This window comes from Carassius auratus, unplaced genomic scaffold, assembly GCF_003368295.1.
Source record: "Carassius auratus strain Wakin unplaced genomic scaffold, ASM336829v1 scaf_tig00216014, whole genome shotgun sequence".
NCBI classification, from domain to species: Eukaryota; Metazoa; Chordata; class Actinopteri; order Cypriniformes; family Cyprinidae; genus Carassius; species Carassius auratus.
In genome coordinates this window covers 1,234,355-1,240,435 of record NW_020528362.1, presented here as the reverse complement: position 1 = coordinate 1,240,435, position 6,081 = coordinate 1,234,355, and positions in this window count along the sequence as shown.

The window sequence follows — 6,081 nt, the reverse complement described above, 5'->3', positions numbered from 1 at the left end:
GGGAAAATGAGACCTTGACCGGGAGATTTTCTCACACTGCGTCCGCTTTGAGACCAATGCTCGCTGGACGAAAGAGAAAACGTAAGTGCTCTACCGGAAAAGTTCTCGCTGCGTCCGCTGTGAGACCGAATGCTCGCTGGACAGAAAGAGAAACAGAAAAGAGAGAAAATGAGACCTTGACCGGGAGATTTTCTCACACTGCGTCCGCTTTGAGACCAATGCTCGCTGGGCGAAAGAAAAATTTTAACCATAGCCTGAGTTCGTCGCGACATGCTTGATTTATGGAAATAAGTTCCTCTAGTGAGTGAACGGAGGACGCGAGTGAGAGGAGATGTGATATAAAGGGGCGGCCCTGCGGAATGATGTGCATTGCGAAATTTAAATATCCAAGTAGGGATAGGAGTTCGCGTTTTGAACAATTTGATTTTTTTTTTTTTTTTTTTTTTTGGGAAAGCAGAGGAGATGAGAATTATTCGGTCAATTTTCTCTTTGGGCAGGGATGCTTGGAATTTGTCTGAATCTAAATTAATTCCTAGGGACTCGATTGATATAGCAGGGCCCATGGTTTTTTCTTCTGCGATGGGAATTCCTAGCTCAGAAAAAACGTTTTGGACTGTGAGCATGTGCGCATCTGGGATGGCATTGGGAGGCGAGACTATTAAAAAATCGTCTAGCAAGTGAATGAGGTGGGGAATGGCGTAGTTGTTCGCCAAAATCCAGCAGACGGCTTCTGATAGCATGTCGAAAATTTTTGGGCTGCTTTTGCATCCGAAAGTTAGACGCACTGCGAAGTAATATTTCCCGAGCCAGCAAACTCCAAATAGATGCCATGAATCTGGATGTATAGGCATTACTTTGAAAGCAGATGTAATGTCAATTTTTTGCAAGCCAAGCACCCCGACCTACGATTTTGATTAAGTCGATAGCCTGATCTATGTCGTGGTATTTCAACGAAAATTCATCGAGAGGGATCAAGCTGTTTATGCTTGGGAACGGGGAATTGTGCGGGGCTGACAGGTCGATTATTAGGCGTTTTTTACCCGAGAATTTCCTTGTAGCCACGCCAATGGGGCTAATACGAAACAGATCAAATGGAGGATTGTCAAACGGACCGATCATGAAGCCTGACTCAACTTCTCTTTTGATCAGTTTGTTTACGACTTCAGGTTCTATGAGGGCAGATTGAAGATTATTACATGTGATGTTTTGGGAGAGTGGGCACTCTACGCCGGGTTTAAAGCCATTTTTTAGGCCTGATAGCAGATAATGAGTAAATTCGGCATCTGGATGATGAGCTAGTTCGAAGTGCATGCGCAGAATATTTACAGGAGTCGGCAAATAATTTTTAGATTTTTTAACTGGACATACAATGCGGGCATGAGCACCGCCACAGAAATTACAGATGTGCATAAACCGGCAGCGCGCTCGGTGACATTTACCCTTGTTAAAATGGTTACAGGGCTGTCGGCTTTCGTCGAAGGGAGAATCCTGGTTTGCGTGGGTGGTTGCTGCCCGAGGCACGTAGCTGGTGGATTTAGCGGTGTTTGTTCCCTCGTAGGGAAGAGTCGAAGGGTTAACCTGCGGGCACGATGCGGTTGCGTGCGTAACTGACCTGCAAACTGCGCAAGTGATGTTTTTGCAGCCTAAAAACACTCTTCTGTGGAGATCGGAGTCGAGTGCGCCCCAGTATGCGCTTTGATTCCACTGTGCGACTCGCACTGCACTTTTTGCTGAAAATAGTTTATGGTACGTGTAGAAATGCCCACCCCCATAGGACAGCGCGAGCTCAGCTATGATTGCTTGATAATCGTTCAGTTCGCGCCGCCTGTGGGGGAAAGCTGAACAGATGATTTCAGTGAAACGGGAAAAAGCAATTGCAAACTCAGGAAATGAAAGAACGCGAGATGAGTGTGTGTTTGTATTTTTTAGGGTAACTGAAAAATCACCGCAATCTATACGGCGGTCTGGTTCCGCTGCGGGGAGTAGAGGGAGAAGAGAGGAAAGATCTATGTCCGCACCTGACAGGATCTGTGCCCGGATGCTTTGGGATACCGGTGGTGGTTCCATGACGACTGCGTTGGATGGCACGGGCATCGGAGTCGCTGTGAAGAGAGAATAAGGTGATTTATTTTGTATGAGAGAGCTAGGAAGGGTATGATCCGGGGCTGCGAATGTCGGCGGCGGCCTCACGCTTAGATGACCTGCTGTGGTTTGAAAAGGAAAGTTAGTTGGAGGGTATGACGAACAGGGAGCATAATAATTTGAAGCGTGGGCTTGAACTGCAAGCGGAGGCGGGCCTGCGCTTGTTTGAGCTACTGGAGCCGCAGGCCACTGGAAGTGGGCGGGGTTATAACCTGGTGGGTAGAATTGTTGGTATCCTTGGGTCTGTGCTGGTAGCAGCGATGGCCTCGCGCTAGTGTCTCCAACGGGGGCTGTCGGCCACTGAAAAGAAAAAGGGTTATGTATAGCAGGATTATGAAACTGAGTGGCTGTGGGGGGGCCGCTGGGCCTGGCTGCATGCGGCACTGTGGCAGCAGAAACCGTGGTGGAGGGCTGGGCCTCATCGGGAGGTGGGTGTGGACCTGCCATGGCGGAATCTGGGGCGCGGCCTAGGCTCGCTGAAGACTGGTTTCTGCGGCTCGATGGGCGAAGCGAGCCGGATCCTGTGCGGGAACACGACGGTGGTAGCTGGGCAGGCGAATTTTGGGCCCTGCGGGCTTTGCTCTGCCTGTGGGTCGTTTTTGGAGTCGACTGTAGGGAAACGTACAGATCATACAGCTCCGCTTTGTTCATTTTTCGCGAAGCCTGTATGTCTGAGTTGCCGAGCGCTTCCCTCAATCCAGCTACGGTCCACTTCCCGATAGGTGGGATCGTCGGGACGGCCGAGCGGTAGGAGGAGGCCGGGGAAGAAGGTGGAAGCCTTGCCGGGGGCGGTGAAGACTGGCCTCGACGTCTTGGTGAGCGTAGGGCTGTTCGGGCCGGTGTGCGGCCGCGTGAAGAAGCCTGGGGCTCAGGTGCGACGTCCGGCGTTGGAGGGATGGTCGTTGGACCGGCGGAATGTGAACGTGCATCCTTGGTGGTGTTTCCGTTCTCATCAGATGAAGAGCTCGATTGTGACATAATGGCAGAGCTGGAACCAAAAGCTACTAACTGCTGCGAGACTGTCAAATGAATTGAGGTGAGACTGCTGTATATATACACCTCTTACCATTGATTGCTGAGTGCTCTCCACCTGTGTTAATTATCTGCTCGTGCTTCTCCCGAACTTTGTTAATAAAACATCATTTAGCATAGAGAAGTGAATAAAAAACTCCCATGTTGTCATAAAAATTAATGATATTTATTTGTATTTGTTCGTTCAGGTGCAGGATAGACTTCGAGAAGAACTTCGCAGAAGAGAGCTCGGTTCAGTGTCGCTGTCCGTGATATGTGACTCTCTCTCTCTCTCTCTCTCTCTCTCTCTCTCCGCACCGAACACAGCGCGCGAGTAACCAGCTACTCTGTTCAGTTTTTCCACGTCTTGTGTTTGGATGCTTTAATGTTTAAATCGATAAGTGGTAAGGCTTAATAACACGTGAAAAAGATAAGCTTTCATGACGATGCGCAGCAGTGGCCCGTCAACTTTCCTGAGCATCTTTTTAGGCTGGCCTCAGTCAGTCGGTTATATAAAATATCAAGGTGAAAGTCATCAGAGCTCGCTTAGTATACACCCAGCTCCCAACCCAACTTTGAGAATAGATTAACGACGATATATATTTTTTTTATCGCCCGATAAGAGTCACGCGTTAACACAGCACTTTAACGCATATAACGGCCCACCACTAATATATGACCTTTTGCTAATCTGGCCCGATTTGCCCCATTGTTCAACAGCACTCACACACACTCAGATTGTGGATGATTTTAATTTATTTCCCTGCACACAGAGCAGTGGAAAGTAGAGAATAGTGAGTCATGCTAATAATACAGCTCCATCTACAGCGGTTCTCTCTAGCTCTGCTGTTCTCAGTATAACAAACAGTTTACTCACATTGTAGTTCTAAAAAACAAAAAAAACAAATGTTAAACAAATACTGAAATGTAATTTCTCCAGGAAATTATACAAACTTTTGCCAATATTCTTTCTAAATGTAATGTTTTGTGATCGTATAATGCCAACATTAATTAAGAATTTGAGTAGACAGAGAAAGTATAATATTGAGTACAAAATAATCATCCATTTTATTATAACTGTAGAATAAAATTAAATGGAAAACATTAAGACAGCGAATTGAGTGCTCTACAAAATACAGTTTGCAATAAACATTGTCTAAACACTGTAAATTCTTAAATGCTTTATGAAAACAATTACCTGCACACAGAGCAGTGGAAAGAAGAGAATAGTGAGTCATGCTAATAATACAGCTCCATCTGTTCAAGAAAAGATTTCAGTTGATTAGAAAGCACATGGAAAAATGGCGCACATTAAAAGATTATGGAGTTCATGCAAACAGAAATAAAACTATCAAAATACCCAGAAATATGATCAGAAAACACACTCTAAAATCTATTTATGTCCACTGTGTGAGATCCCTAGCATACATCATCTAACATTCAATATGAAACCAACATTTACTTTTAATGTGGAGCTGCAACAGAAAGGACTCACCCACAGCAGTTCTCTCTAGCTCTGCTGCAGTTCATTCGAACTCCGTGCGCTATAGCGCCACCAGCGGCCAATAGGAAGCGCGATCACATCACAGCAGGATTTACTTCCTCTTCGAGAATGTTTATCCAGTTCTTCTTCTTATTCTTCTTTGGTGTTTATTGGCGGTTGGCAACCTAACTTATTGGTGCATTACCGCCACCGACTGGAATGGAGTATGGATAAGGATATTATTTGTATATAGCTTATAAATAAACAAAAAAAAATAATATAATATAAAAAAACATTCAAAACAAATAAACAAACTGGAAAATAATACAAAACAAATAAACAAACAAACAATCAAAACAAATTATATTATTTTGTATAATTTACTTACTTTCAAAAATGTAATAATATAATCATACAACTTGCTATCTTTTTTCCCTAATAAACCTGGCAATGTAAAGTCATGGTGTTTTGCTATCTTAAGTGACTGAATAAGGTGATGTCTCTCATTATTATATTTCATACAATGAAAAAGTACATGCTCAACTGTTTCTTGTTGACAACAGTATATGCATTCCCCAGTTGGATGCTTTCCAATCTTACATAGTGTACTATTAAGTCCTGTATGACCTATTCTCATACGAGTTATAATACTTTCTTCTCTACGATTCCTGCTCTCCCTCCTCCCAGAACCAACTTGATTTTGTATATTATGTAAGTGTCTGCCTAATTCAGTATCATCCCAATGTCTCTGCCATACTGAGTATGCATATTTCCTAATATATGCTTTAGCTTCCATTTTGCTTAATGGACTTGTAGATCTATCTGTTTTAATTTTAGAGTTTGTTTTGCCAGAATATCCACCTTCTCATTTCCTTCCACACCAACATGAGCAGGAACCCAAATGAATTGTGTTTCTTTGCCTTTAACCTTCAAATTATATATCTTATGGAAATTTTCATTAATTGTGTCCATTCTAAAAGATGACCTGCCAGATTTTATACTTTCCAGTGCAGAATAACTATCAGATGCAATAACTGTGTACATTATTTCTTTCTCCTCTAACCACTGCAAGGCCGATAATATTGCTAATAACTCTGTTGTATAAACTGACAAATGAATGGTAACTCTTTTCTTGATATAAAAATCATATGTTGGAATATATACAGCTGCCCCTGCATATCCTGTCTCCGGATCTTTTGATCCATCTGTAAATAAAAACACTGAATCTTGGAAATGCATCTCAAAATAATTCCTCACTATATGACATACTGGAATTGTTTAGATTTATTATGTATTTCCCACTTTATATTGAGGTCAACAGCAGGGGAGGGGAATAACCATGGAGGAATGGAGGATATTGATACTGTATTGCTGTACTGTAAATGACATAAACCTATATTCCTAGCCTTTGCATCACCTATCCACCCAAAACTTACAAAGTTTGT